At 54.0% G+C, this 12,508-nt stretch overlaps 1 protein-coding gene across 2 annotated transcripts in view; it reads left to right on the top strand.

Annotated features, from left to right (window-relative positions):
• Positions 1–12,508, top strand: part of LOC144735685 (transcriptional coactivator YAP1-A-like) — a 102,273-nt gene that overhangs the window by 51,060 nt on the left and 38,705 nt on the right. The gene's annotated exons all lie outside the window — the stretch shown is intronic.

Genomic DNA, 12,508 nt, shown 5'->3' with positions numbered 1-12,508 from the left:
GGGGAGGTGGTGATGGTGGGGGACTGGTGGGGAGGCTTCAACCCAGAGACACTCTCTGGCTTCGGAGTGGAGGAGTCTGGGGTGGGTATCGTGGGGGTCGAGGTGGAGTTGAGGACGCTGCTGCTGCTGCAGAGTCTTTATTTTATTTTGGCAGCGCTTTCCTTGCCGCTGCCTTGTTCGTGTCGTGCCGCGCGTTGAAACGAAACTTTAGAAAATAAACTTTTTTAGTTTTTTATTGTACACCAGGGTGTAAGCCCCTCCCCCGCTCCATCGGAGCAATATATACACACGCAGCTCTTGTATTTCTCGGCAGCGACCCTGGTGATAGCTGAACGAAGTGGAGGCTTATTGTCGCGCGGACATTTATAGCAGCTGAATACTCTTAAGTGTGGAGGGGGAAAACCAGAGAGAAATCCACGCGACTACGGGGAGAGCGAGAGAGAGAGAGACACGCAAACTCCAAATATACAGCAGCAGGCGTCAGGGTCGGGATCGAACCCACGACGTCATGTAGACCAGGCGAGGTAGTTAATATCTCCTAGCCACCGTGATGATGATGAGAGAGAGAGAGACACGCAAACTCCAAATATACAGCAGCAGGCGTCAGGGTCGAGATCGATCCCACGGCTTTTTCCAGGATTTTTCTGTTGCGTGTCGTCACTTTAAGATGTCTCTTGTTCATCATGTTTTTGTTTGTTGCGGTTGTACCCGAGTCAAGAGCCGCATGGCTCGCAGGGTTAACCCTAATAAATGAAACTGAAATGAAACTGAAAAACTGAAGGAGGTCAACATCTCCTAGCCACCGCGTTGTTATGCGGTCCGAGGTCCGACGTTTCGCCCCGGGCGCTGGGAAGACGACGCGGGGCGGAAACGTCGGACGCCGTGTCGAAACGACGCACGGCACATCCCGAAGACGCGTCATCGGAGAGCTACGGGGCAGTGTTGTTGTTTGTTGTTGTTGATGGTGGTGCAGCGGTTAGCGTGCCACGCTCCAAACCCGGCGACCCGAGTTAGATTCTCGCTTACAGCCACCAACACCAGTGTGCGCCTGAGTGCGGTGTGTAGTGAACATCGCCACTGAGGGAGACAAAGGCGGCCGGGCGTGGTGCCGGCCACCCACCCCCTCGTGTGCCACAGTGCCGGCCTTCATAGGGCGCTGCTACTCGCTAACAGCACTTGCCCCAACGGTCTGTCAAGGCTACACGGGGGACCTTTGTCTTTGTACAGGCAGCACTTGCCCCAACATTCTGTCACGGGCTACACGGGGGATCGTTGTCTTTGTACAGGCAGCACTTGCCCCAACAGTCTGCCACGGGCTACACGGGGGACCTTTGTCTTTGTACAGGCAGCCCTTGCCCCAACGGTCTGTCAAGGCTACACGGGGGATCTTTGTCTTTGATGGTGGTGAGTGGGGGTAGTCGGAGCTTGCTGCTCTACGTGGCTGAGTGGCTTCAGAGTTTGGGGGGGGCAGCTGAGGGTATTTTTCTGGGTGGCTTGTCTGGGTGGTGGGGGCCAGTCCCACGGAGGGCCATCAAAGGGACACGCGGGGGGGGCCTTTGTTGACAATAAACAAAGCTTGACTTGCCCACGTCCTGGATGATTTGACACTAACCTTACAAATGGTTCTCCATTTTGGCTTTACAAGGTCCTATCTCCCCCACCCGAAACAGCTGATAGGGGTCCCCACTTAAGGAGGGGTTTTATTGTCCTTCCCATGGTGGTCTGGAGCGGTGGTGCACACTAACTGACCCGGTAAAACAAAACGAAAAAATATACACGTTTTCTTTTATTTACCAGGTATGGGCCCCATTGAGCTTCCAGATCGCTCTCTTTACACGCTTTCATTTAACTCACTCTGTCTGTTGTTGTTGTATCCTCAAATCTTGTAACTCAATTTTAACCCACTTCCCAATGTGGTATCGACTGCAAACTTGGTATAGTCACGTAGAAGGAAAGTAATAAAATAATACAAATAAAACATAACACAACGCAAGCAGCCGTCCTCATGTGAGGACGGCTGCTTGCGTTGTGGCCGAAACGTCGTGAGAATTATTTTATTATGTTTTATTTTTATTATTTTATTACTTCCCTTCTACGTGACTTTACCGAAAGAACCAAGAAGATGAATCCCTGCAGTCACGAAACTTGGCATACTTATGTCATACTGATGACAATACTATATTGTATCATAAAAAAAAAGTTTTAAACATTCTTTTTTATATGTTCTGTTTCGGCTTGGGTCTAATTGTCCACGGTCAACTGACGTTGGCTGTAATTGGCCACGGTCCCTTACGTTATGGCAAGCTTCGGGGCCACTTCCTAGAGTCGTGGAGTTCTTCCATTATTAGTACATTTCATAAAAGCGTGTTTAAAAAAAGTTTTTTTAATATTACTTTTTCAGAAGCGACCTGGCCCAGAAATGATAGCGTAACGAAGTGGGCTTATCAGCATCACATGGGAAATGTAGAGCAGCAGCCAAGTACACTAAACGCGTGATGCCGATTTTAAATGTGGAGGGGAAAACCGGAGGACCCGGAGAAAAAACCACACGACCACGGCAAGAGGGAGAGAGAGACACGCAAACTCCAGATATACAGCAGCAGGCGCCAGGGTCGGGATCGAACCCACGACATCCTGCATACCAAGCGAGGTAGTTAACATCTTGCCACCGTGGCGCCCCCCAATTCGGGGAGACAAAGGCGGCCGGGCGTGGTGATGCCCACTCCACCCCCTCGTGTGCCGTGCCGTGCCGGCCTTCATAGGTGCAAGCTAGCAGCACTTGCCCCAGCTGTTAGTTAAAGGCTATTGGGGGGATCTTTGTCATTGTATGAGTGCATCTGGCACGTATTTGGTGGGTTTGAATCCCAGGTTGGGTCGTCTCTCAAAGCCCATCTCTGCGCTCGATTAAATTTGAGCGCTACACTGCCGCGTTGTAGCAAGTTTCACAGTTGTCCTTTCCTCCCACGGATGGAATGGCCCCTGTCATGGTAAAGTGGAATGTCTAGTTAACCCTGGTGGGGGGGCGGGGAGAGGGGGGGGCATATTTGCACACATTTGTAATGTATGTACGTTGAACTTCTTTCGCACCGTACGTAGCCAACCGTGCCGATCGGAGGTGCGGGGGGGGGAAGGACAACAATCACTAAAACACAAAAATCAGTTTCTAAAGAAGCGAGTTTGTCAATCCCGATGATGATGATGATTTAAAAGTGGACAGCTCCCAGCGGCTTCCTAACATCGGAAGGAAGAGGTGCGGAGAGGGGGACAGCAAACTAAAGACAAAAATCAGTTCGAAGGAAATGAGTGGATGGGTGAGTAAGTGCTTGAGTAGATGAGTGGGGGTGGGTGGGTCGGTGAGTGTTTAGGGGGAGCGGTGGTGTAGCGGTTAGCACACTGCGCTACGAACCTGGCGACCAGAGTTCGATTCCCGCTCACGCTCACGGCCAACACCGGTAACGATTATCTGAACCGTTCCTGGGCCTCCCCTAGGTCGGCTCAGCCTAATATTAGTACCTGGTGCAGTGTGTAAACATCTCCACTAGGGAGACAAAGGCGGTCGGGCATGGTTCTGGCCACCCACCCCCTCGTGTGCTGTGCCGGCCTTCATAGGTGCTCGCTAACAGCACTTGCCCCAACAGTCTGTGCAGGCTATACGGGGGGGGGGGATCTTTGTCTTTGTGTGTGTGGGTGGGTGGCTGAGTGTTCGTATGGGGAACTTCTGTCGCACCGTACGTACCCGCACAACCGTGCTAATCGGAGGTGCGGGAAGGTGGGGACGACAAACTGAACACAAAAAAATAAGTTTAAAAAAAATCAGTTTTCAATCTCGACGATGTTAAAAGTTGCTTCCCAAAACCGTGGGCGACATGGGGCGCGCCCGCGTTCGCTAACCCCACCACACCTCCCTCCGCGTGACGGGATGAAGTATTTCAGCTTTCGCAGGTCGCTCGCTCCTGGTTGAAGGACATGGATTTATTAAAAACATCGATGGAGAGTGCCCTTGGTGCGAGTGGGGTCGGTTAAACATTGACACGCTCGGAGAGGACGGGTGACCGGTGTACTGTACACCGGTCACCGAGAGAGACTGCGGAATTGTGGGGCAAGAAGGTGGTCGCAAGGTTATGGAAGCGTCGCCTTGCAATTCACTTTCTCCTGCTGCCACTGCCGGCAGGAGGGGCCTGTCAACTTGGGGGCTCTGAGATGATGTGATTTTGGCCTACTCTTCCACACTTGCCAGACGTTGGGGGGTTGGGGCGGATTTAAGAAGCGCTGATCCCGCTCCATTTTTTTACACCCCCAACTCGACTCGCAGCGAGTTTCAGCGTGCCGATTGACGTCAACGAAAAAGCAACAGCAGAAACAAGTATAACCCGTAAAAACAAAGTTTTTCACTATAAATCCTTTATATGCGTGGCGGCTAGAGTCCTCTCGTCCTCTGGCTTGAGATGGCTGCCACCTATGGGTCAGATGATTGCATTGCACCATTAAGCAATTGGTAATTAAATATAATATTTTTGTCCTAAAAAGTGTAAAATTTTGGAAAAAATTTTCACGAACATTAATTGTCACGCACAACGAGTCTGTGTGCAAAATGTCAGCTCGATTGGATCACGGGAAGTGGGTTAAAAAACGACCGGAAGATTTGCACGGTCCTATGCAAGCAAGCAAGCAAGTGAACATAATATAAAGGATTTTAAAAAAAGAAACTCCCACAAACACCAGGGCAGTATTGCACCGCTGCCGGTAACGCGCCGGTGAAACGCGACCGACGCTCGGCGTCGTGCGGTGACGGGAGTTTTGCTTTCCGAGCGGCAGGCAAGCGGCTATTAAAACTAAACTAAACCATTTTTTTGTTTGTTTCCCAGGTATTGCCCCCCCCCCCACACCCACCGAGCTTGCATAGCTTATTTTTCAGAAACGACCTGGTTACCGACAAAGCGGGCTTTTATCATCATCATAATCATCGAGTGAACATGTATAACAGCAGCAGCAGCCCAAATGCTCTAAACGCGTGACGCTGATTCTAAATGTGGAGGGGAGAAACCGGAGGACCCGGAGAAAAATCCACGCGACCACGGGGAGAGAAAGACACGCCAACTCCAAATATACAGCAGCAGGCGTCAGGGTTTGGATCGAACCCACGACCTCCTGTATACCAGGCGAGGTAGTTAACATCTCCTAGCCACCGTGGTGATGATGATGAGAGAGACACACAAACTCAATATACAGCAGCAGGCGTTATTCGTTACTAGAACAGCACTAGTGTATAGTGTAGTGTATAGTGTAGTATATAGTGTAGTGTGTAGTGTAGTGTACTATTACAGCGCCACCGGCAGTGTGCTGGAGAGCAAATCCACAACGTTTGCAATCTGAGTCCGACGTTTCGCCAGTAATTACAACGAGCATTATCAGGCGGGACAGCCAGATTCGTGGAGAAATCCTGTTGTTTCGTCCCCACCGCCCCCGCTTGAATTTATCCGATGTCTTCCTTAGCCTGTGGCGGCGAAAATATAAAACCGCGCAGCCTTGACGCATATTATTCTTAAGTGGCCGCAACTCCTGCCCGCCATAAAAAAAATATAAAAATGCTGAAAGCAGCAAACCCTTGGCCAGAGGAGTTTGTTGTTGGCCTGCGTGTGGGATTGGTCTCCGTGGTAAAGGAAAATAAAACCCCCCAGTGGAAAAATTAATGTTCACGGGAAAGTGAGTAAATATGTTGAAATGTCTCCTTTCTCTCTCGCTCTCTCCTGTTGTTGTTGTTGCAACAGCAACAAAATGCAGACCACCCCTGCCACCGAATCCTTAACGCGATGCCAACCGCATTGGGGGCGGCGAAAAAAAAAATGAAGTGGTGGTGGTCGTGGCGGAGACTTTGATCCCACGCTGTGTGTTGGAGCCGCCAGACCCGTTACGTTGAGAGTGAGTTGAGGAGGAGGGAGGAGGGAGGAGGGAGGAGGGGGGATTGGATGGATACATAAATAAATACCCATGCCAACCGGAACCACCTGTTCTTTAAAGGTACACTGGGCACCGAGTGATGGTGCGCGCACGTGGCACGTGCATTGCAGCGCAAGGCTTTGAAGATTCCCGTCGCGTTTTAGTTTTTGTTGCTTAACCCTTTCACTGTTTCGAGAGGACAGTGCATATTATTACCATTATCAGAGTTTGTTTCTTTTTGTTTGCATTTTGACTGCTTGTGTTGTGGTTATTGCAAACATGATGCCTTGTATAAAGGTGTCAGTTTTGTACCAGTTTAAAGGGTAAAAACCTACTACTATAGGTTCTGTAAAAGTTTATTTTTTTAGCAGGGCGCGGTCGGTCGGTCGGTCTTGCGTCCACGTCCACATCGGCGAGCGCGGCTTGAATTTTACTCGGCCTCACCGTCGTTCCTATGAAGGCGTCGTCGCTCGCGACCAGCGGCGAAAAAACCGTGCCGTGCGTTCCTTTGCGGGCGAGGCGTTGGGGCGTACCGGCGGAGTTCTTTTGAGCGAGTGGGTGGGTGGGTGGGCGAGCGAGTGGGTGGGTGGGTGAGCGAGTGGGTGAGTGAGTGTGTAGGGTGGTCGGTGGCTCAGCGGTTAGCGCTACGAACCTGGCCACCCGAGTTCGACTCCCGCTCACGGCTAACACCAGTGACGATTATCTGAACCGGTCCTGGGCCTCCCCTAGGTCGACTCAGCCTTAAATGAGTACCTGGTGTGGTGTGTAAACATCGCCACTGGGGAGACAAAGGCGGTCGGGCGTGGTGCTGGCCACCCACCCCCTCGTTCGTGTACCGTTCCGGCCTTCATAGGTGCTCGCTAACAGCACCTGCCCCTACAGTCTGTTAAGGCTATACGGGGGATCTTTATCTTTGTGTATATATGTGCGCACGTTGGAACTTCTTTTGCACCGTACGTGGCCAGCCGTGTGAATCGGAGGTGCAGGTGACTGTGGTGAGTGTGCTCGCTGCGTCACCTCTGGAGAGGTGTTGGTGAGGGTGTGGTGAGGGTGTTGGTGAGGATGATGTGGTGAGGATGATGTAGTGTGGATGATGTGGTGAGGATAAAGTGGTGAGGCTGTTGGTGAGGAAGTGGTGAGGATGGACACAGCCGTTCCTCCCTCTCACCCCCTCCTCTCCCTCTGCCCCCCCCCTCCCCCACTGCCGCCACGTCCACCACCTCCCTCCCCCCCTACTCCCCCCCTACTCCCCTCCCCCCCCTCTCCCCCCCTACCCCCCCTCCCCCTCTACTCCCCCCCTACTCCCAGCCACCAAATGTGTGCCAGATGCACTCGCGCAAAGACAAAGCTCCCCCGTGTAGCTTTCGGCAAGGCTGTTTTTTTTTGGGGGGGGGGGTGTGGGGGGGTTGACCTCGGGGGGAGGCCCCAGGATCGACCCAAATCATCGTCCGCCGGTGTTGGTCCAACTCGGGTCGCCGGGTTTCTGTAGCGCAGCGCTCATCGCTGCACCACCGCTCCCCACGAAGACAACCCACCCCCCCCAAAGATCCCCCGTGTAGCCTTAACAGACTGTTGGGGCAAGTGCTGTTAGCGAGTAGCACCTGTGAAGGCACGCTCGGGGGTGGGTGGCCAGCACCACGCCCGACCGCCTTTGTCTCCCCAGTAGCGATGTTTACGCACCGCACCAGGTACTCGTTTGAGCCTGAGTCGACCTAGGGGAGGCCCGGGGACCGGTTCGGATAATCGTCACCGGTGTTGGTGGCCGTGAGCGGGAATCGTAAAGGGTCGCCGGGTTCGTAGCGCAGCGTAGCGCTAACCGCTGCACCACCGCTCACAACACACAGACACGCGGCTTCAACGACGCAATACCTCGTTCGTGTGTGCGAGCGTGTGAGTGTGGGTGTGTGTGAACGTGCGTGTGAGCGTGTGAGTGTGTGTGTGTGAACGTGCGTGTGTGAGTGTGTGAACGTGCGTGTGTGAGAGTGTGTGTGTGAGCATGTGTGAGCGTGGGTGCGCGTGTGTGCGCGTGTGTCTGTGTGAGAGTGTAAGCGTGTGTGTGCATGTGAGCGTGTGAGCATGTGTGTGCGTGTGAGCATGTGTGAGCGTGTGAACGTGTGTGTGTGCGCGTGTGAGCGAGTGTGAGCGCGTGTGAGCGTGTGAGCATGTGTGTGCGCTTTTGTCTGTGTGAGCGTGTGAGCGTGTGTGCGTGTGTGTGCATGTGAGCGTGCGCGTGTGTGCGTGTGTGTGCGTGTGTGCGTGTGTGTGCGTACGTGCTCTGTACACGAGTTCGATTCCCGCTCACCGCCAACGCCGGCGACAATAATCCGACGCGATCACGCGCCTCCCCTAGATCGACTCGGCCTCAAATGAGCAGCTGGTGCGGTGCGTGTGCCGTGCGGCCTTCGTAGGTGCTGCTGCTACTGACCAAGAGCACTTGCCCCGGCAGTCTGTTTAAGGCTACACGGGGGATCTTTGCCTTTGGTGCTAGCGGTGGTGGTAGTGGTGATGGTGAAGGGATACCAACCCCGTGTATACATTGGAACTTCATTCGCATCGCACGCAGCCAGCCGCAGCCAAACCGTGTTCATCGGAGGTGCGAGTGACCGGTACGGTTGGCGGATCTTCGTCTTCGTACGTGACCCAGCCAGCCGCAACCCTCGTCACAGCCCTCGTGACCCCTTCCACAGCCCTCGTCACACCCATCATCATCACCCCTCTTCACACCCATCTCCAACCGATCGTCGCTTTTGCCGGGGTGGGTGGGGAGGGAGGTGAGAGAGATCACGATTGCACATCTGTGCACTTCCATGCCGTTGTTGCTGTTGTTGTTGCTGTTGTTGTTGCTGTTGTTGTTGCTGTTGTTGTTGCTGTTGTTGTTGCTGTTGCTGTTGTTGTTGCTGTTGTTGTTGCTGTTGTTGTTGTTGCTGTTGTTGTTGTTGCTGTTGTTGTTGTTGCTGTTGTTGTTGTTGTTGCTGTTGTTGTTGCTGTTGTTGTTGTTGCTGTTGTTGTTGTTGTTGCTGTTGTTGTTGTTGCTGTTGTTGTTGTTGCTGTTGTTGTTGTTGCTGTTGTTGTTGTTGCTGTTGTTGTTGTTGCTGTTGTTGTTGTTGCTGTTGTTGTTGCTGTTGTTGCTGCTGTTGCTGTTGCTGTTGTTGTTGTTGCTGTTGTTGTTGCTGCTGTTGTTGTTGTTGCTGTTGTTGTTGTTGCTGCTGTTGTTGTTGTTGTTGTTGCTGCTGCTGTTGTTGTTGTTGTTGCTGTTGTTGTTGTTATTGTGTTAAAGTGCCACCCAGACACCTCGGAGGTGCCAGAACCCTTCACGTGGGAGCGAGCGGTGGGGCGAGCGGGGGGGCGAGCGGGGGGGCGAGCGGGGGGGCGAGCGGGGGGGGCGAGCGGGGGGGGCGAGCGGTGGGGCGAGCGGGGGGGCGAGCGGGGGGGCGAGCTGGGGGGCGAGCGGGGGGGCGAGCGGGGGGGCGAGCGGGGGGGGCGAGCGGGGGGGGCGAGCGGGGGGGCGAGCGGGGGGGGCGAGCGGGGGGGCGAGCGGTTGATCCACATGGGTGACCCCACGTTGAGGCTTCTCTGGCGGCCGGCTGTACCCAGGCTAAGTTTAGCAGCGGCCCCCCCGTGCCTCTCACTTCCCCGACACCGCGTTCGGTGTCATCGTCACTCCGCTTAATTAATTTCCGCAGCATGTGGACCTTGGGGGTGGTGGGGTGGGTGGGTGGAGTTGGGGCAGGCCGGGGGGGTCCCTATGATTTGTTTGCGCGTGCGGTGGTGGTGGTGGTGAGCGGTACTGTTGGCACAGTAGGGGGTACAGCTGGTGGTGCATCTACCGATCATCTTAGTCGGCCAACCCATAGCACCTGCTGGGTCTGTCCCGAGACCTCCTCCTGCACCTAGCCTGGCACAGTAGGGTGGGTACAGCTGGTGGTGCATCTACCGATCATCTTAGTCGGCCAACCCATGGCACCACGTGGGGTCTGTCCCGAGACCTCCACCTGTCAGTCAGCGAGCCTTCGACCACTTCACGTGGTAGCCTCAAAGTTCACCTGGCCTGGCACGGGCGCCGTGGTGACGCCACCGTCACTTAATGGCGAATGTCGGGCATTGGATTGGTGCGCGCGTGTGTGAGTACGCGAGCGGGCACGCACGTTCCGTCGAGGCTGTTCCAACTTCCGTGGCCAGGTGCGTGGAACAAGTACGCTGCGGGTCCCGTGTCATGTCGAGAAGGATGATCCCGTCCCGTTGCTGCTGCTACTGCTGCTGCTGCTTCTACTGCTGCAAGCTGTATTGGACGCACCAGGGTAGCGTGGATGTTGACTAGCTCGCCTGGAATACAGGAGGTTCGTGGGTTTGATCCCGACGCCTGACGCCTGTGTATTTGGAGCCTGCGCATGTCTCTCCTTCTCTCGATCTCCCTCTCCGCCGTGGTCGCGTGGTTTTAGTTCTTTTTAAATCCTTTATATTAAGTTCGCGTGCTTGCTTGCTTGCTTGCGTGCTTGCTTGCTTGCTTAGGACCGTGCAAATCTTTCGGTCGTATTTTAACCCACTTCCCGTGATCCAATCGAGCTGACATTTTCCACACAGACTCGTTGTGCCAGACAATTAATGTTCGTGAAAAAAAATTCCCAAAATTTTACACTTTTTAGGCAAAAAAAATGTATTTTACATATATTCAAATATAACGCATTCATGGCTTTGGCTGAACGTCAGAGTGTAAGAGCCCAGAGCGTAACCCCTCCACAGGCCGTGGCGGAGTAGCGCAGTTGGTAGCGCCCTCGCTTCCCATGCCAAAGGTCGCGGGATCGATCCCCACGTCCTCCACAGGCGAATATATTTTTAAATCCTTTATATTAAGTTCGCTGCCACGCATATAAAGGATTTATAGTGAAAAACTTCGTTTTTACGGGTTATACTTATTTCTTTCTCCGGGTGCCCCTGGTTGTTCTACTCGGCGCTTCGAAGCAACGTCGTGCGTTCGGCAGCCGTGACCACGCGACAGTCAGCTTGCTGCTCAAAAAAGAAGGTGCTCCCGATTTGGCATGATCGGCTACGTACGGCGCGAAAGAAGTTTGGTGGGCGACGTGACTTTACCGAAAAAACGAAAGAGTATGACTCCCTCGATTAAGCACCAGGGGCTGGCCTGCCCGTACCCTCGGCGGCCCCCCTCGCCGGCCCCCTAATCCCGCTTGCGCCCAGACCACAGCATTCACTCGTAAGGTGATCTTGGCCACCAGCTGTTTTTTTTTTAGTGCGGTTGTTGTTGCCGCCGCAGTCGTAGTTTCTGCGAGTATCGGATCCAGGAGACCACGTGACCCGCTGGCACCGTTGTCATGTGACCAACCTCAAAACTCAACTGGGCCAAAGGTCACGGAAGTGGAAAAAAAGAGGCGACATTAAACGCCCCAGCTGCCCCCCACCCACTCACCCACCCAATTACCCTTTCACCCACCCACCCACTCACACTTTCCACCAACCCCCCCCCACGCATACGCTCACCCACGCAGCCAACCACCCACGCATTCACCCACCCACCCACGCATTCACCCACCGACCCACGCAGTCACCCAGCCACGCACTCACCCACCCAACAACCCACCCACGCATCCACACACCCACACATCCACACACCCAACCACCCATCCCTCCATCCAACCACCCACCCACACACCCACCCACTTGATTTTTTCCACCCCATAGCTTCACTTCTCTTCTCCACCGCCCCCCCCCGACCCACCGCCCCCCCCCCCATCTATTTTACATCCTTCCTGTATACCCCCCCGCACACCCTCCTTTCTCCGCTATTTTTCCTTTCTTCCATCGTCATAAAGGGCAGTGCGGTGCTGCTGTTGCTGCAAGATGAGCGGCGGATTTCAACTGAAATGAGCAACGGGGCAGGGAGCTGTTTGCAGCAGCCGTGGACATTCCACACCCTTTCGATATCCCACCACCACCACCACGAAGTTGGTACTCGTTTTAGCGACCCACCCCCCACCCGGAGAGATGATTGGCTGAGGCAATGAGTCAATCACCCACCCACCCACCCCTCCCGCCGCACCGAATTACGAATTCGCGGTCAATGGTTCTTGAGCTTTATTGCAGCCTTGCACCCCATTGGTTTTCAATCGCAATGTTTGTTTTATATATATAATGTTAATAAATACGTCGGGCTTGATGAAACACACTAAGTCGTTACTCACGTTGCCCGTGTTCGAGTTGCGCTTTCGATGATTTACCTTCAAAAAGAAGAATTTGCCCGTGTCTCGCACACCCCCAGAAAGGCGCATCTCGCCCCCCACCCCCCCCCCCCCCAGCAGTTGTTTGACCATACTTCACCATGCCGGTCATTGCGGGTTGGTGCCATCGCTGGATAGGCAGGGCTGGTTGAGATGTCACACGTGTCTGGGAATCGAACTTGTGTTTCCAGGCTGAGTGCACGGTGTGCTTAGATTTGCACGTGTCCAGGAATCGAACTTGTGTCTGCAGGCTGAGTGCGTGGTGTACTTAGATTAGCACGTGTCCAGGAATCGAACTTGTGTCTGCAGGCTGAGTGCGTGGTGTACTTAGATTAGCACGT

Source organism: Lampetra planeri, chromosome 56 (assembly GCF_965212315.1).
Source record: "Lampetra planeri chromosome 56, kcLamPlan1.2.h2, whole genome shotgun sequence".
Taxonomy (NCBI): Eukaryota; Metazoa; Chordata; class Hyperoartia; order Petromyzontiformes; family Petromyzontidae; genus Lampetra; species Lampetra planeri.
Note: the sequence above shows the minus strand (reverse complement) of the source record. Positions and strands in the feature narration are given on the sequence as shown.